This window comes from Crocuta crocuta, unplaced genomic scaffold (genome assembly GCF_008692635.1).
Source record: "Crocuta crocuta isolate KB4526 unplaced genomic scaffold, BGI_CrCroc_1.0 scaffold176, whole genome shotgun sequence".
Lineage (NCBI taxonomy): Eukaryota > Metazoa > Chordata > Mammalia > Carnivora > Hyaenidae > Crocuta > Crocuta crocuta.
In genome coordinates, this window is record NW_027531905.1 from 5,695,366 (window position 1) to 5,710,277 (window position 14,912).

Genomic DNA, 14,912 nt, shown 5'->3' on the forward strand with positions numbered 1-14,912 from the left:
AATGATGAACTATCTCATAAAAAGTATTGCTGACTCACAAAATGAATAATGAATATAGGTTTGTTGAGTCCATACAGGATGGGGAGAATTTGAGGCCAATTTTGACGTATGTCCCATAGACGATACTGGCTATTTTGTTGCGTTTTCACACAAAATTCTTGGGCATTGCTTAAGTTCCACTCACACAAAGATTTTTGTGGGTTAACTCAGTCAGTGCACTTTTCTATACACATTCACGGGTATACATTTCCCCTACTAAAGTAAAAGCTTTACAAAGGAAGAAAGTAGAACTGTTGTTCATCTTTCATCAACAGCAGATATCATAGGGCTTGGCATAGACTGGCTACTCAGTAACTGACTAATACAGAACTCTGGCATACTTTATTTTTTGTTAACAATTTTTCTATATATATGAAGTGGTTCATCATTAAATATTAACAGCAAAGCAAAAACAATGTGCCTGCCCTTATTGTTACTCTGTAACATTTTGTTTTGAATAAGGATTCAAAGAGGGTTCATTGCCTTAGGTTTTGAGATATTTTCCTTTACGTTTGTTAGTGGATCTCAGGTTAAAAAAAAAAAAGTATTAGTACAACGGGAAAACTATAAGCGACACATCCTTTCTGTCATCCTAGAATTTTAGGAGCTCCTATTTGGTGCAGATACTTCCTGTTCGGTCAGCGCGTCCCAATCGAGAATCCACAATCCAGGGCCCATGATGGGTCTTTCTGCTTTCTGGCGGAAGGGCCGATTTAGGGTGTTAGGACCACTTTACAGTCGAAACAAATGTTGCCGAGGAGGAAGAAAGGAAGAGGACGGAAGTAACTGCTTCTCCTGTGTGACAAAGATCACTTGTTGCAGGAGCAGAAAGGAAAGGGGAAGGACGGGAGCTGCCGGTCTCAGACGGGCCGTCTCTTACCTGCGGTTGTTTTGGCCACGCTTTGGGCTCTGCCACTTACAAAGGGCTCACTTCAGACCTTGGGGACATTTTCCAAGGCTTCCTGTTTAAGCGGATTACGTTCTTCTTAGGGCTTTTGTGCTCTGCTTTTTAAGTTTAATTTTATAAGTACTTTCCCATATTGCTGCAAATTCATTATAATTATCGTGTATCTTTGAAGTCACTGTATCCTTCCTTAAAAAAAAAAAAACAAACCCTCTACTGTGAAATAAAGCACACATTCAAAGATATAATGTATATACCTTTGTGGGTCTGTGTATAGATACACGTGTGTGTATTAGGATATAAATTATATAGATATACTACTAGAAATAACTGGGCAGAGCCCCAAAGTAGCCCTGCTCTTTTTTTTTTTTTTAAATGGACATCATTTTTAGAGCAGTTTTAGCTTCACAGCAAAGTTGAAAGCAAAGTACAGAGATGTCCCACATGTGCATATCCTCCCCCATTGTCAACACCCCCAACCAAGAGTGATAGATTTGTTACAATTTATGAACCTTCACTGATGCACCATTTTCATGCCAGCTCCACACTTTACACTAAGGTTCACTCTCGCTGCTGTATATTCTTTATTCATTTATGTACAAATGTATACATTTGTATCTACTGTTATAGTATCACACAGAGTAGTTTTAGTGCCTGAAAAATCTGTGCTCCGCCTGCCTATTCATCCTTCCCTCCTTTCTAATCTGTCAACCCCTGATCCTTTTCCACCTAGTTTTATTGCGATATAATTGACACACAGCATTGTATTAGTTTAAGATGTACAACATGATGATTTGATATATATATACACACTCATATATGATTTGATATATATCAACATAATGATTTGATATATATGTCAACATAATGATTTGATATATATTTATATATTCATGATTACCACAATAAGTTTAGTTAAAACATCCATTACCTCACATAGTTATAATTTTTATGATGAGAACTTTTTTGAAGAATTTATCTTTTTTTTAAATATTTTTATTTATTTCTAGGAGAGAGAGAGACAGCGTGAGCAGGGGAGGGTCAGAGAGAGAGGGAGATACAGACTCCAGGCTCCGGGCTGGCAGTCAGCACAGAGCCCGATGCGGGGCTCGAACCCACGAACTGCAAGATCATGACCTAAGCGAAAGTCGGACGCTTAACTGACTAAGCCACCCAGGCGCCCCAAAGAATTTATCTTTTTAAGTAATCTTGACATCCAAAGTGGGGATCGAACTTATAACCCTGAGATCAAGAGTCGTGTGCTCCACCAACTGAGTCAGTCAGGTGCCCCTCTTGTGATGAACAACTTTTTAAAAGTACTTTTTAAAAAAAGATTATTTATTTTGAGAGAGACAGAGAGAGCACGAGCAGGGGTGGGGCAGAGAGAGAGAGAGAGAGAGAGAGATTGAGAATCCCAAGCAGGCTCTGCAGGGTCAGGGCAGAGCCTGATGTAGGGCTTTAACCCATGAAACTGAGATTATGAACTGAGCCAAAATCAAGAGTCATATGCTTATCTGACTAAGCCACCAGGCACCCTGTGGTGACAACTTTTAAGATTTACTTTCTTAACAACTTTCAAATATACAGAGGAGTACTGTTAACATGTCACCATGCTGTACATTACATTTACAGAAGTTATTTGTCTTATAACTGGAGGTTTGTATCTTTTGAATGATTTCTTGTATTCTCCTTTCCCCCATCCCCCCAACCCAGCCACCACTAATCTGTTTTCTGTTTCTTTGGGCTCAGTTTTTTTAGATTCTGCATGTGAGATCATACAGTATTTGTTTTTCTCTGTCTGACCTACTTCACTTAGCATAATGTCCTCAAGGTCCATCCTTGTTATCACAAATGGCAAGATTTCCTTCTTTAATGGCTGGATAATGTTCCATCATATGTATTCCATTGGTACTCCATTTCAATAATATTCCGTTGTATGTGATGCATGCCACATTTTTAATCCGTTCATCTGTTCACAGACACGTAGTTTGTTTCCATTTCTTGGATATTGTAAATAATGCAGTAACTGGGAGTGCGGATATCTCTTAAAGATAGTGATTTTGTTTCCTATACATCTATATCCAGAAGTGGGATTGCTGGATTACATATGGTCATTCTATTTTTAATTTTTTGAGGTACACTGTTTTATAGAATGACTGTACCACTTTACATTCCCACCAGTGCTGCACCGTGGTTCCCTTTTCTCAGCATCCTCACCTACACTCGCCATTGCTTGTGTTTTTGATGATAGCCATTCTAACAGGTGTGAGCTGATATCTCACTGTGGTTTTGATTTGCATTTCCCTGATGACTAGTGATGTGGAGCACCTTTTCATGTACCTGTTGGCCATTTACATGTCTTCTTTGGGAAAATGTCTGTTCAGATTCTCTGCTCATTTTTTAGTCAGATTGATTTCTTTCTCTTTATTTTTTCTATTGAGTTGCATGAGTTCCTTATATATTTTGGATATTAATCTCTTGTCAGACATGTGATGTGCAAATTTTTCTCCCATTCTAGCCTTTTATCCCTTACTTTCTTCAGTTTTGCCTTTTCCAGAATGCCATGTAGTATCATGTAGTATATAGCCTTTTCAGACTTGCTTCTTTGGCTTAGTATATGCATTTAAGGTTCCTCCATGTCTTTACATGGCTTGAGAGCTCATTTGTTTTTAGTGCTGAAAAATAGTGCATTGTCTGGATGTTGCAATTTCTTTGTCCATTCATCTACTGAAGGACATATTGGTTACTTCTAAGTTTTGGCAATTATGAACAGAGCTGCCATAGACAGTGTGCAGGTGTTTTGTGGACATAGGTTTTCAGTTCATTTGAGTAAATACCAAGGAGCGTGATTTCTGGATCAGATGTTAGACTATGTTTAGTTTTGTAAGAAGCCACCAAATGGTCTTTTAAAGTGGCTGTACCATTTTGCATTGTCCTGTTGCTCCACAGTCTTGCCAACATTTGATGGTGTTAGTGTTTTGGATTTGGGGCATTCTCATAGGCATGCAGATGTATCTCATTTTTGTTTTAATTTGCACTTCCTTAATTTCATAAAATGTTGAGCATCCTTTCATTTGGTTATAATGCCATCTGTGAATCTTTTTCGGTGAGGTGTCTGTTTAAGTCTTTTGTCCTGTTTTTAATTGGGTTGTTTGCTTTCTTATTGTTGAGTTTTATGAATTCTTTGTGTATTTTGGATAATCGTCCCTTATCAGCTATGCTTTTTGTTTTGTTTTTGCAATACTTTCTGTCACTCTGTAGCTTATCTTCTGTTCTCCTGACAGCATCTTTTGAGGAGAAGTTTTCAATTTCATGAAGTTCAGCTTATCAATTCTTTCATGGATTGTGCCTTTGGTATTGTATCTTAAAAGGTATCACTTACTACTATACCCAAAGTCATCTGAGTTTTCTCCAACACCATCTTCTAGGAGTTTTAAAGTTTTGCATTTCACGTTTAGGACTGTGTTCCATTTTGAGTTAAGTTTTGTGAAGGGTGGAAGGTCTGCGTCTAGATTTTTTTTCCAGCATGTGGATGTTCCAGCACCATTTGTTGAAAAGACCATCTTTTCTCCATGGATTGGCTTTGCTCCCTTGTCAAAGATGCAGTTGACTGTAATCATGTGGGTCTATTTCTGGGCTCTCTATATTGTTTCATTGATCGATTTTTCTATTTTTCACTAATATACTATCTCGATTACTGTAGCTTTATAATAAGCCTTGAAAGTTGAAAGTTGGATAGCCCTTCCCTTTTTTTCACTAAGGATGAATTGAGCTGAGGGAGGGAAGGTGGACACCAAAATTTCACCTTTTACATAGTAAAGGCTAGGTATGGAGGTTTGGCTTTAAATATTTTGGCCCAATTCTGAATTTAGAATCAGGCAGAACTCTCTACCCAGTCAGAGGCAGCACTCAGGTAATCAGGAAGCCTCTTCCCTCCCCCAGGCACGTGTAAACACAAGGGTGGAAAAATGCCACAGTTGTGCTATTCAACTTCCTGTCACAAGAAAGAAGCAGTCCAGGAGGGGAGGACATTCTTCACTAATGATACTATTAGAAAAACAGCAATACGGGTGCGTCTCAGCCAGCTTAAGAACTAGACCCTACTAGTACCTCAGAAACTCCCTTTGTGCCCCTGACTTTAGACTTTATTGCATCTCCTTTTTTCTCCCTCAAAGACAACTGCTATCTTGACTTCTGTGTTAACCATTCCTGTTCTTTTGTCCTGTTATTTATGACATAGGCATCTATTTCTTTTCAAAAAATTTTTTAAAATTTATTTTTGATGTTAAAAAATTTTTTTTTTTAATTTCTGAGAGAGAGAGAGAGACAGCGTGAGCAAGGGAGGGTCAGAGAGAGAGGGAGATACAGAATCTGAAACAGGCTCCAGGCTCTGAGCTGGCTGTCAGCACAGAGCCTGATGCAGGGCTCGAACCCATGAACCGTGAGATCATGACCTGAGCTGAAGTCGGACGCTTAACCAACTGAGCCACCCAGGCGCCCCTTAAAATTTATTTTGAGGGAGAGACTCAGTGTGAGCAGGGGAGGGGCAGAGAGAGATGGAAACACAGAATCTGAAGCAGGCTCCAGGCTCTGAGCTAGCTGTCAGCACAGAACCCAATCCGGGCCTCTAACTCATGAACTGTGAGATCGTGACCTGAGCTGAAGTCAGCCACTTAACCGACAGCCACCCAGGCGCCCCTGCATGTATTTCTGAATTAAGTGTACATGTCTCATTGTTCTCTGGGTCCATTAACTTGGATGTAAAAAATTTACATCTTTATTTTCATTTGCCTTTTTTTTGTCATGTGTTTCATTATTTTTGCTGTTCATTCCCTTTAAGTATGAGTGTAGGTAATAAAACATTATTCTGAGAAAAGGTCCATGGGCTTTCACTAGATTGCTGAGGGCCCGTGGCACATTCTTGCTAGAGAAAACACCTTTTTACACTATTTCTAGGAAACTGACAGACACTCCATTCTGTCCTTTCTCACCCGGATTCCTTATCTATCACAGAACACAGGTAATGTGAGAGGCTGTTTTCTCAGTTCTCCAAAAGATGGGACAAGAGGCAGAGGAGAGCGGTCAATGTGTTATATACGATGACGTCCTTAGGCATCAGGGCTTACTTCTCTCCTGGAACCCCAATCCGTTTGCCATTCCATTCCTGATGGGCATCTTCTTTTTCCTGCATTGATGTGATGGAGTCAGACTACCTGAGGGTTACACCCTGGCTCTGTCACTTACTGGGAGTGTGACTTTGAGGGCTTACTTAACCCCACTCTGTCTCAGTATACACCCATGTAAAATGATGGTGACATAGGGGCGCCCGGGTGTCTCAGTCGGTTAAGCGACTGACTTTGGCTCAGGTCATGATCTCACGGTTTGTGGGTTTGAGCCCTGCGTTGGGCTCTGTGCTGACAGCTAGCTCAGAGCCTGGAGCCTGTTTCAGATTCTGTATCTCCCTCTCTCTCTGACCCTCTTCTGCTCATGCTCTCTCTCTCTCAGAAATAAATAAAACATTAAATTTTTTTTTTTAAATGATGGTGATATAGCCATCCAGGGGTTATTTGAAAATTAAATGATTTGTGTAAAGTAAGTAGCATGGTTACTGGCAAAGGTGGGATCGTGGATGGTTGTTTTCTTCCCTACCCTCATCCCCTATATTATAAGGAATCAGAGATATAGATATTGAGTTAAAGTTAAGATTTCCTTCTTTTCTTCCTTGAGATGCTGACAGTTAGTTTCATATTTGTTATTTCAGTGTAATCATATTTGATTCTGATGGCCTCCATCTCATTATGGATTTCTTTAGCTAAGACTTTGTGTGGGTTTAGTGGAAGAGTTAATAATAATTTCTGGTGGCTCTAGAAAAGATGGTGTGGAAGTCACATACTTGGCTCCTGGGCTTGTCAGAGCTGCTATTCCCATCTTGTGCACTGTCCTTTAGTCTTGCTTCACCACCTGTAATTACGCGCTGCTCTTTGAAGGCATTGTTCTCACCTTTCATTAGGCAACTTGTGTGTGCCAGCTCATAGTATTAGTGATTTTGTGCTTAATTTGTCTAGATTTGCTTGATGTTTGCAAAGCTCGTGTAATTTCCTTAGGTAAGATATAATTTACAACAGAATGGCACCCCACAATTTAAATAGCAGCTGTTAAGGGAAGGCAGACAGTTACAAATTACTCTTTCTGTCCTTCTGACAAAGAGCTATGCTGTGATGAAATGAATAATATATTTTAGAACATATCTAGGTTTGCTACTGTGGCTTGATTTACATGGACAAAGGGTAAAAAACCCTCCTCATTTGAATTTGTTTTCAAATGTAACACAAGTTAGATTTCTGTGAGGGAATTTTGAAAGATTATCTGTCTTGTCACTAAGAGAAGGAAATTCTTTCTGCTAGTTCATGTAATAGATATGGCCCATTACCTACTTCTTGGGATGGCTATTTCTTTCAAAAGGTGATAATTAATATGTCTACATCATTCATTGATTTGTAAAGTATTTACTGAACCTTTTTAGGTATTAGGTACTTTGATAGACTCTGGAGATGTTATTACAAAATAATACAGATACTGTTTCTGCCTTCATGGTGCAAATGGCCTACGATGCCCAGAGTTTAAGTCTGGCCCCCTGACCTCAATCCCAGAGAAGATTATGTGCAGAGTTGGAGGTATTCCATAGAGTATCAATAACCTGTTGGGAAAACTATAGGTTTTGTAATTATTTCCTTTGATATTTTTCTTGGCATTTAATAAGAAAGTTAAAAAGAATGTTGGCTGATTTCATTTGAACTAAGGAGAATATAGAAAATCCCTTTTCTGTATAGAAGATGGGTATGTAGGTTCAGTGGAACCTGAAACTCAGTAGGATAGTCCAGCTACTGGATCAGATATCCTGGTATACCTCGACCTTCTTCTTCACAGTGTGGTCTGGGAAGACTTGGACATCTTCGTTTCCGATAAGAGGCTTTATATACTGGACTTGTGTCTTTCAACAGAAATGTTACAGAGTTGGATTTTTTAAGAGCCATCCTGGCTAGAAAGACTATGGGGAAAGGCTAGTGTTAAGGTGGGGAATCCTTTTTTCTTTAGTAAGGGCAATTGATCTGGACAAATTAGTCAAGTAAGGGCCAATTGAAAGGCAAAAGCAACAAACAAAGGGGGGAAGATAATGTGGACTAACATTAATAATCATTATGTACTAGGTAGTATTTGGTTATTTCTAAATTTTCATGGTCAGCTTATATATATATATATATATATATATTTAATTTTTTAATGTTTATTTTTGAAAGAGAGAGCGAGCGAGCATAAGTTGGGGAGGGGCAGACAGAGACAGAGACACAGAATCTGAAGTACCTCCAGGCTCAGAGCTCAACATGGGGCTCAAACTCACAAACTGTGAGATCATGACCCAAGCCAAAGTCAGACGCTTAACTGACTGAGCCACCCATGCATGCCTTTTGAAAAAAAAATTTTTTTTAATATTTTTAATGTTTATTTATTTTTGAGGGAGAGAGAGTGAGCGAGAGAGAGAGAGCACGTGCAAGGGAGGGGCAGAGAGAGGAAGACACAGAATCCAAAGCAGGTCGCAGGCTCTGAGCTGTCAGCACAGAGCCTGACGCGGGGCTCGAACTCACAAGCTGTGAGATCATGACCTGAGCTGAAGTCGGATGCTTAACTGACTGAGCCACCCAGGTGCCCCTTAAAATTTTTTTTTAATGTTTATTTACTTTTGAGAGAGAGAGTGGTCAGCTTATATTTTTTAAGTGAGAAAAGAAGATATCAACGTATATTATGGGTATACATTTACATAGATTGTAATAGATTTACAAACTGTGTCTAGTTAATGAAGAAAGAAGGTTAGAAATGGGAGATAAAGAGTAAGGAAGGTAGAAAGAGGGTGAGGAAGAGACCGGCTCTCCATGACATGAGAGAAACGATGGAAGAGAAAGCCACATGGATGTGAAAGAGGACAATAGGAGAGGTTCTCACCTGGGCTGTTAATTTGGGCAGTTTTCTTCAGAATCAAATTTTAGTAACTGCCATTGTCCTTTGGATTCTGTTTAAGACGAGCAATTATTCTGAATACTTCCAGAACTGTCTTTGAATGTCAATAAATTCTCAAGTAGGAGAGTCTAAGCAGCCACCTCCTACCCTCACTTTCCCATCTTCCACATTCCAAAGAAGTATTTTTTTTAAGAACTCTGCCTAAGGCATTATCACAACATAGCATACTTCCTGAGAGTCTCATAAAATCAGAGATGAATTTGAATCAGATAAAGAAAGAACAGTTGAGTCAAAGAAATATTTTCATGTATTCAGAAAGTTATTATGCATGCATGTAATAACTTAATCACTATCTCAAATGAGGATGCAATAGGAGAAACTAGCTTAACCATTGTAGGCAAGAAGCACTTTATTACTAAAAAAGAGGGCTGTTGATATTAAGATGAGGTTTTAGATGTCCAAAATGAAATCTTTTAATTTTTTTAAAAGAGACTGTTCACCCATCATAGTTAATTATTAATCCTGCTTATGCCTCCAGACTGTTAAAAGGTAACCTGAGGCACATTAAAAATGTGAAGTTTATGGGGCGCCTGGGTGGCTCAGTCGGATGGGCGTCTGACTTCGGCTCAGGTCATGATCTCACGGTTCGTGGGTTTGAGCCCCGCGTTGGGCTCTGTGCCGACAGCTAGCTCAGAGCCTGGAGCCTGTTTCGGATTCTGTGTCTCCCTCTCTCTCTGGCCCTCCCCTGCTCACACTGTCTCTCTCTCTCAGAAATAAATAAAACATTTAAAAAAAATGTGAAGTTTATATGGGCAGACATCAGTTGGAATTGGGCAGTAGTAAACCAGGTGTATTCCAAAGACAGGAACTAAGGAGTGAGGTTTTCATAGAGAAGGTGCAGAAGCAAAGCAATGATTGGATTGATTATTATTTTACAGAGTTGCACAATTTGGGAAAGCCTAGCGGCTGTTTGTGATTGGTTTCACTGTCTTGGATTCCAAGGCCTTGACTGGCTTAGGCTTTGGTTTGCTTCTGTAGACTACCAAGCCACTGGAGCCCACTCAGTCTCACAGCCTCCCTGTTTAAATTCTTTAGCAAGACTACAGACACGTAGCTCTATGATTCAGTGGGATTATGCATGTGGTCAAAATAATTTTATGTCTGGCTTTATTTATTTATTTTTAATTAAAAAGTTTTTTTAATGTTTATTATTTTTGAGTGAGAGAGAGACCGAGCATGAGTGGGGGAGGAGCAGAGAGAGAGGGAGACCCAGAATCTGAAGCAGGCTCCAGGCTCTGAGCTGTCAGCACAGAGCCTGACGCGGGGCTCAAACCCACGAACTATGAGATCATGACCTGAAGCCGAAGTCAGCGCTTAACTGACTGAGCCCCTCTAGGTGCTGCTATGTCTGGCTTTAAAATCAGGTTATTTTGTAGTGTTGGCTTAGGACCTTTAAGGCTTCTAGTATAAGATGATGCTTTTGACATTTCATGCCCAGCTTATTTGAGTTGATGGGAATTTGTTGTTAGAGTGTGTAATAGAGAAGCGAGGGACAGTGTGAGTCAGTCTGGGTCACCACCACCTGTGCCTCATGGCTGGAACCTTGGCTGTAGTGGTTTGAGATTAGTCCTCCTGATGCCAGTGGCTGTGGGAAGTGTCCCCTCAGAAGTGGGTGGCTGTTGCTGTGAACTCGAGGGCAGTGGTCTTTCAACCATTTGATCGTATGCCCCATCAGAAAAAAGTGAGCAAAATGGATATATGTTGACTTTTATAAATATATGTTTATTACTGTAATACTGCTTTGTGTATATTATTGAACATACACAAAAATAAAATTTGAAAGAGAAGATAAAAAATGTAAATTTAATTTCTAGCATTTTCATCCACACGCTACTACTCTGTTTGGGTACTCTTCTGGAATGTGCATACCGTTTCTGGAACCTTCTGCTCCGGTGTTTAGCCATTATGATGAGTCAGCCATTTTCGTTGCTGGGAGATATTAACTAGCTGCATGATCTTGAGCAGATATCCTCATTTAACTTATTTGTAAGGTGGGGAGTGATTATAGCGATCTTATAGAATTGCTCTGTAGATTAAATGCAACAAGATATCTAAAGTCATTAGTGCAGTGTCTGAAATATTAACTACTTTCCCTGATGTTGACAAGTTTTTTTCCCATTTATTTTTTTTTTTTAAATATTTTTATTTATTTCTAGGAGAGAGAGAGAGACAGCGTGAGCAGGGGAGGTTCAGAGAGAGAGGGAGACACAGAATCTGAAATGGGCTCCAGGCTCTGAGCTGGCAGTCAGCACAGAGCCCGACGCGGGGCTCGAACCCACGAACCGCGAGATCATGACCTGAGCAAAAGTCGGACGCTTAACCGACTAAGCCACCCAGGCGCCCCTTTTTTTCCCATTTCTATCTCACCTCTTCTGTTTATTAATGATTGCCTCCCTACTTTCCTTTTGCCTTAGGATTTTTGCTTACTGTGTGTTTCTGCTGACTTTATTCTCTCGTGTGCAGAGAGAAGATCTGTTTGGACTAATTGCTTGTAACCAGATGCCCCATTTTTCCGAGGCAATCCTGGGTTTCACCTGTTGTCCCAGTGTGATTACAGGGGTTCTTTTTAACTTTAAAGGTGTCCTAGTTTGGAAATAAAGATAAAACACATGGTCACCCTGTTTATTCATCAGTCACCATCAAGTATAGTGGATCTCTCTATGTGGCAGATCTCTTGAATGAAGGCCACCTACTTGGCACTGTAGTGCCTTGGCTACTTGGCACTAGCTGTTACCCAGAGAGAGGGGTTCCATAATTTAGTGTCCATAAGGAGATGACAAGGGGAGTGGTGAATATGACATACCTCTGGTGTCGGAGCTAACTATTAATACCTACAGAGATACATTACTTGATGGAAGGGCAAGGATGTTGGAGTCTATAGCCATGATAACTATCTACCCAGACTTCAGAATGAAAATCAAACATTTATTGGGTATTGAACTTGGAAATCTAACCATGCAACCTAAAGCTCAACATTATGGTAAATATTTTCCAAGCTGGGATTAAGTACTTTTGATTTGGAATGAAATGTGCTGCTATTATGTAAGGTCACTCTCAAGTTCATTATAGGAGTTAGAAATAGGTTATCTTATTCTTTACCAGGCTGTCTAGAAGGATCAGGATGGTCTCTTGTTTTCTAGTGGCTCATGTCGTCTGGCTCCATGTTTTACTCCTGTTGGACATTCAGCAGATATTAATTATCAGTTGTGAAGGTTATTCTAACAGTCCGGGGTGTGGGGGGAAGATACATAATTAATAACTTATGTTTATCTTCATCAAATGATTCCTGTAATTGTGTTCCTGAGTCATAGTATTTAAAATTATTAGTGATTCTGGAGTCCTAGATGGCAGATGTCATAATAAAGAAAACGAGATTTTTGGTGTTTATTCCTCCATTGATGACATATATGGGAATTGGTAACATATGAAGCTGTTGGAAAAATTAACTTTTGCATTCTCTGAGATCTGTAGGCTTGGTTTCCCAAAAGGAACATAATGTTTGGTTGTGATTCTTAGAGTCCTTAAAATCCTGGCACAATACTTAAAAGCAAGGGCCTTTATTTTCTCTCATAGAATCAAGAACAGGTGGTGAATGTAGTGGGACGTAATCAGTATTTCATTGTTTCTCCAGGAGGGAAAAACCCAGGGATTGAAATTGTGTGATCACTACACTTGGAAAATCTGTTATACCTAAAATATGGCTCTAACCCAGGTTTCCCCCCAATGCTTGGCATTTTAAATAATGAAACAAATAGTAACTTTTCCTTCAGAAATCTTAACACGTTACTATGCTGAATGGTTGCTACTTTGGATCACAGTCCATTTTTAATTCCCTGACTGGGACATTTATAAGGCAATGTCAATTAGTCATGAGTTCAGTTTCTTCCTCAAGTTTCCTATCTTTAAACTGAGGAGTAGGCATAATAACTGATGAAAACATAATAGAGAATCAAGCTAATACTGTTGCTGAAGGGCTGGGGTTCTGTGAGTGCTGTGTGATACCTTATAGTCAGATCCCAGTAATGAATTTCGCTTCCTTTTGTCCCTCAACATGTACTTAAAGGAATGAATTTCCCCAGGTTTTGTCCCTTCCCTTCACATTCCTTTACTTCTGTTTTTGAATTTCATCTATTCCTGTGGTTTAAATAGTTATCTTTGTGCCGATAGAGTCTAAAATTTGTATTTCAAGTTACTTATGATTTTCCCAACCTATCCAGTGACTCATCACCCATAGGTTTCCTAAGGAAAATGGCATTTTAGAATCTCAAACATCCTTTTGCAATTAAAAAAATAACTTACCCAAATATCAAGGAATGATCATCATTATTACCACTAAGGTTAAAAGGAAGGTCTTCTCTCCTGTGAAAAATGGGACACCCCAGTGGATATGTTCTGTAGACATTTTGGAAAGCATGCTACCAAAGTTTTAGTGAAAAGATGGTTTGGAGATAATATATCAAAAATTCAGGTAGGAACAAATGTGAAAACAATGAGAAATGATGATCTGTTTGTAATATTGTAGTGTTAATTGAGTGTTTTAAAGTTAATTAGGGAAGACTTCGCAGAGAAAGTATTTTCTCGAAATGGTGGAGCTGATACGCTGAATTATTCAGATGCCAGACTAACACACATAAGTGTCTAATGAAGGCAGAAGAAGCTCTGGGTTTGTGACAGGGTGTTTTCTGGCCTGGAATAGACCGTCTGCTGGAGGCTAATAAGGAAGGTTGGTGAGGTAATGACACGAGATAGGCGACGTGGTGGAAGACCCTCAAGATGAGGTAAATAAATCTGCTTTTGAGGCAGAATTCTTGAACAGGATAATATGTTAGAAGCAGTGTTGGAGGAAATTCGCCCAGTGGTTTTGAGACTGACTTGGAGGGGGAGATGTGAGCGATGGAGAAGCAAGCGCAGACATGGCTGGTAGTTGTCCTGCTGCGAGGGGGGGAGCTGTGCATCTCAGCGCAGCTTAGCCAGTGAACAAGGGTTGCCATGGAAGTGGAACCAGAGACCTATCAAAGGAACCTTATGGAATTTGATTAGTCAAAACTGTATAATATTTGAATGAGTAGTATGAAGAATAGAGGAGTTGAAGATGTTTTAGAGCATATATTAGGTTTGAACTGCATTAAATCGCCAAATTTGAACTTCTGTTTTTTTTAAGGTTAAAAAATGTTTTTAAAGGTAACATGTGCATAAAAGGAAACTGAAAACCACAAGAAAGAAAGAACAAAGTCATCCATAATCACAAGTAGTTTACAGTTTGCCTTCTAGGTACCGTGTGTGTATCTACACAACTAAGCATTTTAATGTAATTAACATTGTACGTTTATGGATCATGCTTTTTTATACACTATGAATATTTACTATTTCAAAGTCCCAAAACTATGAGTATTTTGATAACCAAGAATACATTACAGCATCTGAAAGAAAAAATATGCAATCCTGCCTTCTTGGTGACAAAAATTTCATGAAAGACAACAGGCCTCTAGATAAGGATTTTGGCAAAGTTTCAGTTAAAATACTGCATCCGCTACTGTTCAATTAAAAGTGAGACATAAAGTAACAAAATACACAAGGTATAATGCTTCTAATAGAATCTGTTATCCAATCTATAAAATATTTTCAAGGAGGTATGTTTCCACGGAATCACTTCATGTATTCCTGCAGGGCAGCCAAAGAGATGCACACACATTAGTGGTTATTATTAGAATGTAGATCTGAACACATTTGCAGACATCTTTCCCACTATACTTCCTGCTGCCCCTCTGCTGCCAGCCTAATGCATAAGTCCTGACATATGTTTCTCAGAGACAGCTTAACACTTCCTTGCCCAAGATGCTTCCTTCCTATCGATGATAACAACAAGAAACTTATAAATTGGTAAATTCACTAGCCG

At 39.4% G+C, this 14,912-nt stretch overlaps 1 protein-coding gene across 3 annotated transcripts in view; it reads left to right on the top strand.

Moving 5' to 3' along the window:
* ITPR2 (inositol 1,4,5-trisphosphate receptor type 2) overlaps positions 1-14,912 on the top strand; it is a 490,032-nt gene that overhangs the window by 61,282 nt on the left and 413,838 nt on the right. The gene's annotated exons all lie outside the window — the stretch shown is intronic.